This window comes from Centropristis striata, chromosome 4, assembly GCF_030273125.1.
Source record: "Centropristis striata isolate RG_2023a ecotype Rhode Island chromosome 4, C.striata_1.0, whole genome shotgun sequence".
Lineage (NCBI taxonomy): Eukaryota > Metazoa > Chordata > Actinopteri > Perciformes > Serranidae > Centropristis > Centropristis striata.
The window spans coordinates 30,496,345-30,507,346 of NC_081520.1; the positions used below are offsets into that span (position 1 = coordinate 30,496,345).

General features: G+C 37.2%; 1 protein-coding gene across 2 annotated transcripts in view; it reads right to left on the reverse strand.

The window, feature by feature from the left end:
* Nucleotides 1-10,641, reverse strand: part of relt (RELT TNF receptor) — a 40,600-nt gene extending 29,959 nt beyond the window's left edge. For both annotated transcript variants that reach the window (XM_059331455.1, XM_059331457.1), the window contains exon 1: nt 10,508-10,641. The gene's annotated coding sequence lies outside the window, so the exon portion shown is untranslated. The remainder of the gene's footprint in view (nt 1-10,507) is intronic.
* Nucleotides 10,642-11,002: the final 361 nt, after the last annotated feature.

The window sequence follows — 11,002 nt, forward strand, 5'->3', positions numbered from 1 at the left end:
ATTATTTATTTATCTTGTCAGTGTGTTTAATGATGTTTTATGGATTTTTTTCAATGTATGTATGGTTGTATTTGTAAACATTGTTTTCTTCAATATCTTGTTCATTTTGTTGCATGGTACAACTAAAGGTACATTTCTTTGGACAAATATAATATAATATAAATAAATAAATATACAACAACCAAAATAGCTGATAAGAGTTTAATTTAAGAGCTGATATCTAGAAATGTTCCATGGTTTTCTTAAAAATAACCAAAATCATTATCAAGAAAACCATGGAAAATGGCTAGATATCAGCTCTTAAATTAAACTGTTATGAGCTATCATTATCTGTTATCATTATATTTGTCCAAACAAATGTACCTTTAGTTGTACCAGACATTAAAATGAACAAGAAATTGAAGAAAACAAGGGTGGTCTAATATTTTTTTCCCATGACTGTAGATAAACATATGTTTTTATATTTATGATGTACAATAATGTATAGATACATTTATATTCTTATTAATGTAAATTCTGCTTTTATTCAATTGTTAACTGTGAGCATAGATGCTGATAAACTCAAGCCCAGGGTGGTTTTTCTTGAAGCGTTCTAACCTCACTGCAGACACATTAAACTCTACAGATATGAATTAAGATTATATGATTTTATACAGAATACTGAGACTTACTTTTCCTTTTTTAAAAAAAAAAAAAATAATGCTCAGGTTGATGCATGTTGTGTTTTCTTGATTAAAAAAAACAAAATGACACTGAATGCTCCTTTGGTGCTTCAACACTGGCTGATGAAACCCTTCAAAAGCACCTCAAAAGACATGGATTTCCCTCTCCGTCATGAAGTAAAAAAGCCTTGACAAAAGAAAAGTCAACCACCAAGTTCCCATGCCGATAATGTCTACCTATTAAGCCCGCTGGGTCACGTAGCGTGTCCAGCCTTGGGGAACACCTCTTTATCTAACGACCAATGGAGTGAAATACAATAGAAAATAACTGAGGCGGCAAAAAAAGGTTTAAGGTAATTATACTCTATTATCCATCAGACAGATCGTGGACCGAGAGATAATGTGCATGTGTACAACAACGACGTGATCGGGACAACCATACCCTCTGTTTGACTTAATGAAAGTGCCCATTATCGGCAAATGAAAGGCTGATTTAGGCCAACACTTTCTACGTTAGTGCTCAGACAATGTCTCATTATGGAGAGCGTGTCTGATAACCGGGCTGGTGTCTCCTCTCCGCTCATGTCTGCGGATGCGTTACTCTCAGTCTCTTCGTGTCCGTCATTCCTCCCTTCTGTCCTTGGGTTGACGTGATGTTCAGGAGTCATGCTTTCCAGTGGAACTGTACACCGGCAGAAAGCTAACAGGCCTCTCTTGTGTCTCTGTCGGATATCACAGAGTTGGAGAGAGTGGAGAGAGGAGTGGTCAAGAGAGACAGATGTATGCAAGGTTTACATCCAGGGTAAATCCCCTGTAGCAACCGGAGATCCCACAAGACAGCAGGGTGATAGCATGCTGTCCTAATTCACAGCCGACACGAGTACACATGGATACAAAGGAAACTGTGGTGATACGACAGAAATGTTTCCTTGTCTTTTGTTCATTAGAAACAGATGCCACATAAATTCACACATGCTTTAGGCTCAGTACCCACTGGAATCAGTTCCCAACCATCCTTCTGTAAAGTTCACTTACATAAGTGGGAGACATAGAAACCACACTTTGTTTCAATGACCATCAGTGGTGTGTTTTAGATGTCATTCAGTCAAAGATTTACATTGAGTTACATAAGAAAGTCTTTCTTTAATTTCGATTTTTATGTCCTGCCAAAAATGGCACAAATGCTAAAATAAGAAAGCAACGACACCCACCAGAAGCCAACCACAAACCAATTCTGGCTAGAAAATAACCCTAAAAGAATCCAAGGCGACAGAGATCTGAGTTGCCAAAATGTGTGTGAGAGTAGAGGCGTTTGGTGTTTTCCCTTACATCACCAGCATCATTAACAGTGGTTATAAATCAACTCCTTATGTTCACAACACTTAAAATTACAATTTACAGCCCACATACACGTACCAGCGCCATAAAAAATTAAAAGCACACATTGTCATTTCCGAACACAAAAACACACGTATGCGGTGTAAAAACATCACTTCCAACATGTTATCTCTATTTGTCAAACAAATACAGAGGATTATATTAATTACTGTTTTAGTCCATGGAAATAGCTGCTCTCTGTTATTTAAGAAGCTGAGCTCGGGTAGAGAAAACATGCTTTTTTTCCTGTCTGTACAGATGTGATGTTATCATACTTGCATTCATGACTACTGAAAAGAGCTGTTTGATGTAAGGCTAAATTATACATGTCCCACCCGCTTGTGGGAACAAGTCTTCACCTTGTCTCCTGCTCTCAGGGAAAGCTAAAGTGAAAAGTAAGAGACGAGACTGCAGCTGCCCTTTGTACGAGCTATATCTCTCTCTAAAGTTAGGGTGTGTGATAAGTTGAAACTAGTTTGATACTAAAGCTGTGTCGACGTTTGGTTGCATCGCAGAGACGGAAGCATCATCTTAGCTACTGTGCCGTGAAGTGAACACTGCAAAAAACGTGAAGCTTACAAAGTATTTTCTTTGTATACAGTATCTAGCAAAAGTATATTAATTATATTATTTTGATTATAATTTACCTACTGACCATAGCTTGGTGTGTTTATTTAATTATTATTATTATTATTATGTGCTTATGTAATTATCTTATTGTTTAAAGAGTTGTTTTTAGGATTGACAGTGTAAGCTTTTACATGCTTTTCAAGCTAGTCAACTGTTGAATATGGTTACCTAAAATATTGGTTCCAATTGAGAGTTCTTGTTGCATGTAGTTTGAATGCTATTTCAAAAGCATTTTCTCCCACCAAAACATGCTCGTTACAACTATTGCTGGGTTTTTCAAGCCACAATTGCTCAAAATAAGTATATTTGGATTTATTTCAAGACATCATTGGTTTTGCCAGTGCTGAGATATTTTTACTTATTTAAAGAGTTCTTACAAAGAAAAATTAACTTACTGCACTGGCAGATCATTTTACTTGTTTCGAGCATGTCTTTGCTTAATTCTAGTTATTTATTTCTTATTTTTTTGTCAGTTGGTTTTTGCAGTGTACCAAAATATTGCAGGAAATTAGTGTTGTCAAATTACATTAAAACAGAATGAAAACATCCAGACTGACAATCAAAGTTGTTGCCTACTTAAATTCGGGGTTTCATATTCCACGTTAAGACTCTTCCAGAAAATAAAGTACTTGTGTTGTAAAACCCTGTTAACTGTTGTTTTTAGTGTTATGCTAATTTCAATTTGTAGGCTACAACCTGTAGTGCTCAATAAGTGTGCACGTCTTGAAAAATTGTGCCAAATTGTCTTTGAGCACTTCGCCATGCAAGAGCAAAGATGCTAACGGATATCATAGCTGATGCTAATGGACGAACAACAACAAAATGGTAAGTAAAGTAGGACAAAGCATTACAATTAACTAGATGATTGTAACTTCTGCCTACATTGGAACAATTACAGCTGGTGCAACTCTTAAAATGTTAGTAGTTGGTAATCTCTGACCATAGTTAGAAACTATAGAGACTGTATCCCAAATCGAACACATATGCAATGCTACCATACCACCAGTGTAGGTATAATTGATTTATACATATTTAACAATCTACGTGTGAAATTTAGTTTATGTACATGGAGAAATTATAATTATCTTGAAATAACGTGATGATATCACAAGTGTGTCCAGATGTGTGCATCACTTTTAAGTGTCCTCTGGAAACACTTCTGTTGTGTTGTGGCCTATTTGCATCTCTTTTTCTTATTGTGTTGTGTTGTGGTCTTTGCAGCGTTTTCTAAATGCTGCGCTTGTGTTGTCAAATTGATGAAGATGTTTTCTCAATTTGCTTGTGTTTTGTGTATTTGCATGTGTTTTCTTAAGTTTCAGCACTGTGAGCTCTCAGGGCCACCGTAGTTTCCCCCTGTTTTCCATCTTTTTGCAAAGCTAAGCGAAGCTAATTGTCTCCTGGCTCTAGCTCTGTATTGATCTATTTATCCAACTGTTGACAACAAAGAAAATAAGTGTATTTAATGTAAAACTGTTACTCTAACGGACGTCTGGGTCAGTGAGTCCAAGGAGTGGAGAGAGGGGAAGCTGAGAATCTTAACGGGACCTCTGAGAATATTAAACATGTTAAACAACTCCATATGTGCACTGAGCATACTGCAACAGTTTGTACCTATGTGGAAGTTCCTCATAACTTTCTATGCACGAGGGTGAAAAAGAAGCAGATAAGCAGTTTTGCTCCTGACATGCAAACCTAACCACAGGCACGCACACTCACATCCACACACACTATATTTATGGATCTAAGTCTGCTGTGTTTGGAGTTGTATTCAATAACTCTAACTATAAAAGTGCTGCTACAGATGAGAGGTTCAATTTCCTGCATTGTTGGCTACATCTTCATTACTCAGCGGTTGTTTTGAAACGGGGCATGTCTGTAGCACTCCTCACATGTGGATCACACACACACACAGTCACTCACTCGTGCCTCGTCACAAAGACATCGACCCGGACGGACGCGCTGCTGTGTGATTTGTTCTGGCAACTAAAAGCCAGCGATTGGTTTCTGGCGAGTTGAGCTAGCAGATTGCGGTCACTCTGCAGATTCGTCTTTCCTCCCCCAGAGCTGGCATGCGGGGTAGCAAACGTCTGCTTTTCTTAAAGTTTATTTTTTAAGACTGTGTCATTAAACAGCACAGAGTGGGGAGAGAGAGGGCAGATGGAGGAGACAGAGGGGAAAGGTCATGAACTCAGGCGAGGCAGGATTACTGCTGTCTGCTTTTGTGCTGCCTGAAGCAGACCTCATGGAATGTGAGTGAGCAACCACTCAAGGATCAAACCACATTACAGATACAGTGTGTGAACTTAATGAAGGACCAGTGGTGGAAGAATGCACACCATTTTGTAATGGTTGCAGTACCACTACATGAAACAACCAAACTTAAAGTAAAAGTTGTGCATACAAAAAAAGGTAAAACTTGAGACGACTAATTGCACTTTAGTGTTATAGGTACTCGAGCTGGAGCCTGTTGGGCAATCAGTAAAACAATGCAACATATTTTATCAACTGGCCATATGGTTATATGTACATTCATTATCTGGAAAGTGATTTATAACTACAGCTGTTTAAATTGTTAAAAAGTAAAGTAATTAATATATTATTAAAAGTAATATTTTTCCTGTGAAATGTGGTAGAGCAGAAGTAGGGCTGGGTGATATATTGATATAAAAAATATATTGAATTTAAAAAAAATGTGATATGGAACTAGACCATATCGGATATATTGATACAGTACATTTTTCTTTATTTCTTTATGTATAAATGCTGCCCTAACTAGGGTTTGTCATATTTAGTTCTTTTGTAATGTTCGTTATTCTTTTCTCATATAAATATATTTATTTCAGAAAAAGATTGGCCTAGTTAATTTCATTGGCTATTTGTATTGAAGTTTTTATTTATTTAAATGTGCACATTATGGAGCTTTGATTTAAAAAAAAAAAAAAGGTACTCCTGTTGTTATACAGTATTTATGTTCACTTAAATAAACTATTTCAATAAAACTACTTGTGACATGTCATATTTGACTTTGACTGAACATTTGCTCTCACTTTGCGATAAAAATAACAGGATATACATCGTATATTGATATTCAGCCTAAATATATCGGCATACGGCTTTTGGTCCATATCGCCCAGCCCTACGTAGAAGTATAAAGTACCATAAACACTCAAGTAGTGCTGCAACAATTCCTGAATGTTCACATCAATTAGCTGTTTATATGGCTGTGTGATGTAATAATATATATCATCAAAACAATACTAAAAATGTCTAAAACTGTGTTACAGCATTATTTACGTCACTGGGACGAAGCTTACTCAGCACATTTCATTTTTCAAGTATTTAATTCATACAGAAGTATACAAAAACATACTTTTTGGGATTTTTTTTCATAAAGACTGTTTATTGATTGAATTAAAATATGAAGTAACTTGTATTGGGATCGAACATTTTGGCAATATCACACGCACCTAGTCAATCGACAAAAAAAAATCTGCAACTATTTGAAAATAGTTTTATTTTTTAGCAAAATTGTCAAATGTTCTTGTTAAATATGAGGAACTGCTGTTTTTCTTCCTTATCTTTAGGTTTTGGATTGTTGCTCTGACAAAACAAGCACTTTAAAAGGCATCACTATGGACTCGATCAATAACGAAAATAATTATCAGTTGTAGCCCTAAACGCAGTTTACGTAACTCAAGAAAATTATTTAAGTATAGTTTTGAGTTAATGTGCTGTAAAGTCCCCACCATTGTGTTGTATTTTCATTTTATCCTTGTAATAAAATCCATTGTTTTGAGGAGTGATTTGATCCCAGATGAAGACGAAGAGTAATTATGACATACTTGCATTGTTTTTCATCTCAAGGCAGCTTTTTTTCCAAGCAAAACACAATTCACAGGAAACTAAAAGCTTGGGATCAAATATGACGCCACAACTTACATGACGTTCGTCAACTTCAGGCACAAAGGCACTGAGGCATCCGGGAAATCTCTCTTTTCAACTTCCTGCTTTCAAAAGAATGAACTCAAGTGACGAAAACCACATGCAGCATGACTTGCAGTTTGCTCAGTTTACTGTAAAGTCCTGAGAATGCAGCAGATAAATATTAAAAAGAATAATATTATTATTATTATTAATATTATTATTATTATTATTATTATTATTATTATTATCATTATTATTATTATTAATAATAATAATAATAATAATAATAATAATAATAATAATAATAATAATAAAAGGTAATTTTGGATACCGCTGTCCATCAAATCCTGCTCTCCTATAAAAACTAACTTATACTTAAGCTTGGGTGTGTATGTACATACTGTATACTGTAAGTGAGGTTGCTTGGCCCAGTGGCTGTCCAGGTTTCTGCGTCCAGGTCCCCCTGTAATCATCCAATCCTCCTCCGATCTGCGCGTGCAGAGCGCTGAGCCAGCATGGATCAGATTGCCGATCTGCGGTTGGTGCAGTGGGAATTTCTTTGGCACAACGTTAGCTGGCTGACATTGGGGGGAAAGGCAGGCCGCTGTGGCACGGGGACGGAAGAGCGTCTGGAGGCATTCCCAACCGCTCTGGTTGGACGGATTACAGGAGTGATGGCCTAATTAAAGCTGTGTCTTTGACTTCCACATGCACTCAAATAGAGTGGAAGCACCTGTCTGTTAATGTACATCTGTTATCAGCTTCGAGCTGCAACATTACAGATCTTCTGTTCTCTTCTTTCTCATCCCGTCATCTTTGCTTCTTCCCAAAATGATGAATACATCCAGTGCAGGGTAAATGTTGGGTGGGGTAGAGCGTAAACTTGGGGTTAAATTTGGCCCAGGATAAATCCACAGTTACACACACCACCTCCTAATTAAGGCATTTTTGTCTGTTTGTGTGTGTAGTATAATTATATATGTCAGCCCTGGTGCAGTTACTGTAATTGTAACATCAGTAGAGCACACAGTATCAGGGACAAAATGTGACTTTCTGCCAAAATGACACACATCTATCATACACACTTATACAGCTTTTATATTTGTCAATGGGAAGACAATATAAAATCCCCCTCAAAACTCTGAAAAGTGTCTGGAAGCAAACCTACTCTCAAGCTCTGTCATTGAGAAATTCTGAATCTGTCCTGATCATGCCCACCACCGCTGCTTGTTCTAGGTTGACCGGTGAAAGAGTAGAAGGAGCGGGCAGCAGAGCTTGGTACTGGTGAACTGCAGAATGGAGTCAAAGTTTCAGAGCCTGATCTATTTTCTCAATTAGAGGAGCGCCAGAAGAGATTCAGCCAAACATGTTTGAGCCTAACAACTGAAACAAGGAGACTGCTTTGCACCAAAGTTGGCGATTTGTAAACAACTTTTTTTTTAACGTAACTTCTGTGATTAATGTCACCCACAAACTTACTTCACTTTACATACATTTATTTACTGTTTAAACTGTCTTTTATAACCCCTAACCAGGAAGTTTTTTGCCCTAAACCTAGGTCAGTGATTTTGTAGCCTAAATTCACAGAAACTGTCGTTTTTTTTATCACCGCAAACCGTACGTGTTTGTATAATGACGTGTGTGCTATTTTAAAAACGCTCCGTGGTACCGTGAGCACTCATTTTTTACAAATGCTAATATGTGTCATTATGGGTGGTATTGACAAACGGTCTATTCTGTCGTTTACGTTGGAGATCTTTCTGGTTTTTCACTGTCCGCTCTGCACAAAAAGTTTAAGTTTCTTTTACCGCTTTTGATTAGCTTTCAAAGTTGTGACATACCTAATCTAGTCAGTATAGTCAAGTCCAGACATTTGAGGGGGAATTATATGCTGCTATCAAAGGAGGAAAAGACGTTTAAAAAGCACACAAAGATGTGCTCAGAAGTATTTTGTAGCAGTTTAAAAACATGTTAAAATCCCTTTGGGCATCCTTGAAATGTCACACACACAAAAACCTTTAAGTCTGACTGGTCAAATATAATCTTCTATAACATCTTTAATGTTGAATGTTAAAATAAGTTTATTGTCCTTTTACAAATCTGGGAAATAATGCAAACTGACCTGTGTGGTTATATTCAAGTAAGACCTATATGTGACTATAATGATACCAACATGTTGTTTGAAGAAAATAGACTATAATCTTTGAAAACAAGACAGACAAGTAAAAGCAGAGGAAAAGAGGGGTTCACTTCAGTGACTGTGTGAACTTACCAAACCAAACCAAAGACAGATTTCCCCCACCCTTACTAATCACACTGTACACATCCAGACAGACGTTCTCTCACAAGCAGGGGTCAAATACTTGACAGGAAATAGGAAGCTCATCTTCTTGTAAAACGTGTTCTGTATCAATATTTATAATGCTTTGTGAGCCGTATATTAAATTCTGGCTCCACACATACTGGATAGTGCTGATGAATTAATTTTGTAAATCCTGTCAAAGCCTTCCTTAAGATCCCTATGCCATAATAATATTAGAGATGAGCCAGTGAAGCTGTACATGGCCCTCTTCTGGTGGAAGTGTGTGTGAGAGAGAAAGCCTCTTATTGATACAAGCGTTCAGGAATTTGGTCTCAGACAATAGAAGCCCTCGGCCAAAAATGACAGTCTCATCTTTGCTCTTGTGTAAGTTTGTGTGTGTATATATGTGTGTGTGTGTGTGTGTGTCCTCATAGCTCAGTGTGTGCTCATTACGCAGCACTACATCCTGCCACAACAAGGCCAGTCTGGTGATATGTGATGGTGATAAGACACAACTTAGAGTGAGCAATATCCAATATTTCTGTTATAGTATGTTCATCTCTGTGTAACATGCTGTGGCAATAGATTTTTCTGATGCTCAATATACAGTCATGGAAAAAATTATTAGACCACCCTTTTTCTTCAATTTCTTGTTCAGTTTAATGCCTGGTACAACTAAAGGTACATTTGTTTGGACAGGTACATTTGTTCATAATTTTCTTGACAATAACCAAAATCGTCATAAAGAAAACCATGAAAAATGTCTAGATATCAGCTCTTAAATTAAACTCTTATGAGCTATTTTTGTTGTTATCATTATATTCATCCAAACAAATGTGCCTTATGTTGTACCAGGCATTAAAATAAACAATTAATTGAAGAAAACAAGTGTGGTCTAATATTTTTTTTCAGTTTAAGTTTAACTGAGGTATTTCATCCATATAATAAAAATAATATAAATATATACACACAATATGAAAACAAAGCAGAGGCAGTCAGATCAGGTCAGTTCATTAAAAAGAGAAGAGGAGGATCATACTACCAGTGAGGTCATCACGTCAGTGCGTCAAGCATGCTCTCACTCTGTCATTAGACAGCACGGCACACTGTGCTTCTCATAGTTATTATAAGGCTTATAAATTAACAAATTTCAGTAAAGATATTCAGATGCACATCGCAGAAATATGTATATTAACTGACTATAAAGGGTTTGGTATTCAGAAATTATATCATAGTACAAACATCGCAGATAAACCCCACTAGATCTTTTCTTGGAAAGCCATATCAGATCAAATAAACAAACTTATTCCATTTGGTAATTTAAAAAAACCGGACTGTCTTGACACATACAAAACCCAGTTGAAACCAACAACAAGGACTTTTAAAGGAATCAATAGATGTCATATGATGTCCCGTAGCGTGGACAAACTCGTCTGGACATAATTATGAATATGTCATATTACCGCCGTGCGTAAAAGTGGTCGTGACGGTCGGAGAGGATTTGCGGCGAGAAAAGCCCCACACGAGCCAGCAATGACTGAAACAAGTAAACTACCGGCTGGAGCAGCCATTCCTACAACAAGGTGAACCAAAAAAAAGTTGTCAGACTTACCGGTTTGGTGAAGGAAAGGAGTTGAAATCAGTGTTCAGACACGAACATCATCAGTAGTAGAGTGCTGAGTCGGCAGCTGTAATTAAAAACAATAGAATGGATGAAAACCACAAAGCCGGTAAGCGAGGTTCCCACTCCTCTCTGACTCTCTCTCTCTCTCTCTCTCTCTCTCTCTCTCTCTGTGAAAAAGAGACATAAACACTGAGCTGCTTCAGTGAGCTCACAGTGCGTCACCGCTGCAAGCTGAAACTCCCGTCAGTGTGTGTGTGTGTGTAAATCCCCCTCTGTCGGTCATTGTCTTTCCTCAGCACGGACTGCGGCTCACAACCTGCCAGTTAAAGCTGTAATGACTAGGTGTCCTTCAATATACAGAGCCAACATATGTATACATCTATACTGTGTGTATTTTGTCTTATTTTAATCTTGTATGGAGCCATTTTATTTTATTATGTTCTCATTTACTATTTTTCCTTTGGGGTTTTTACTCTTCAGCTG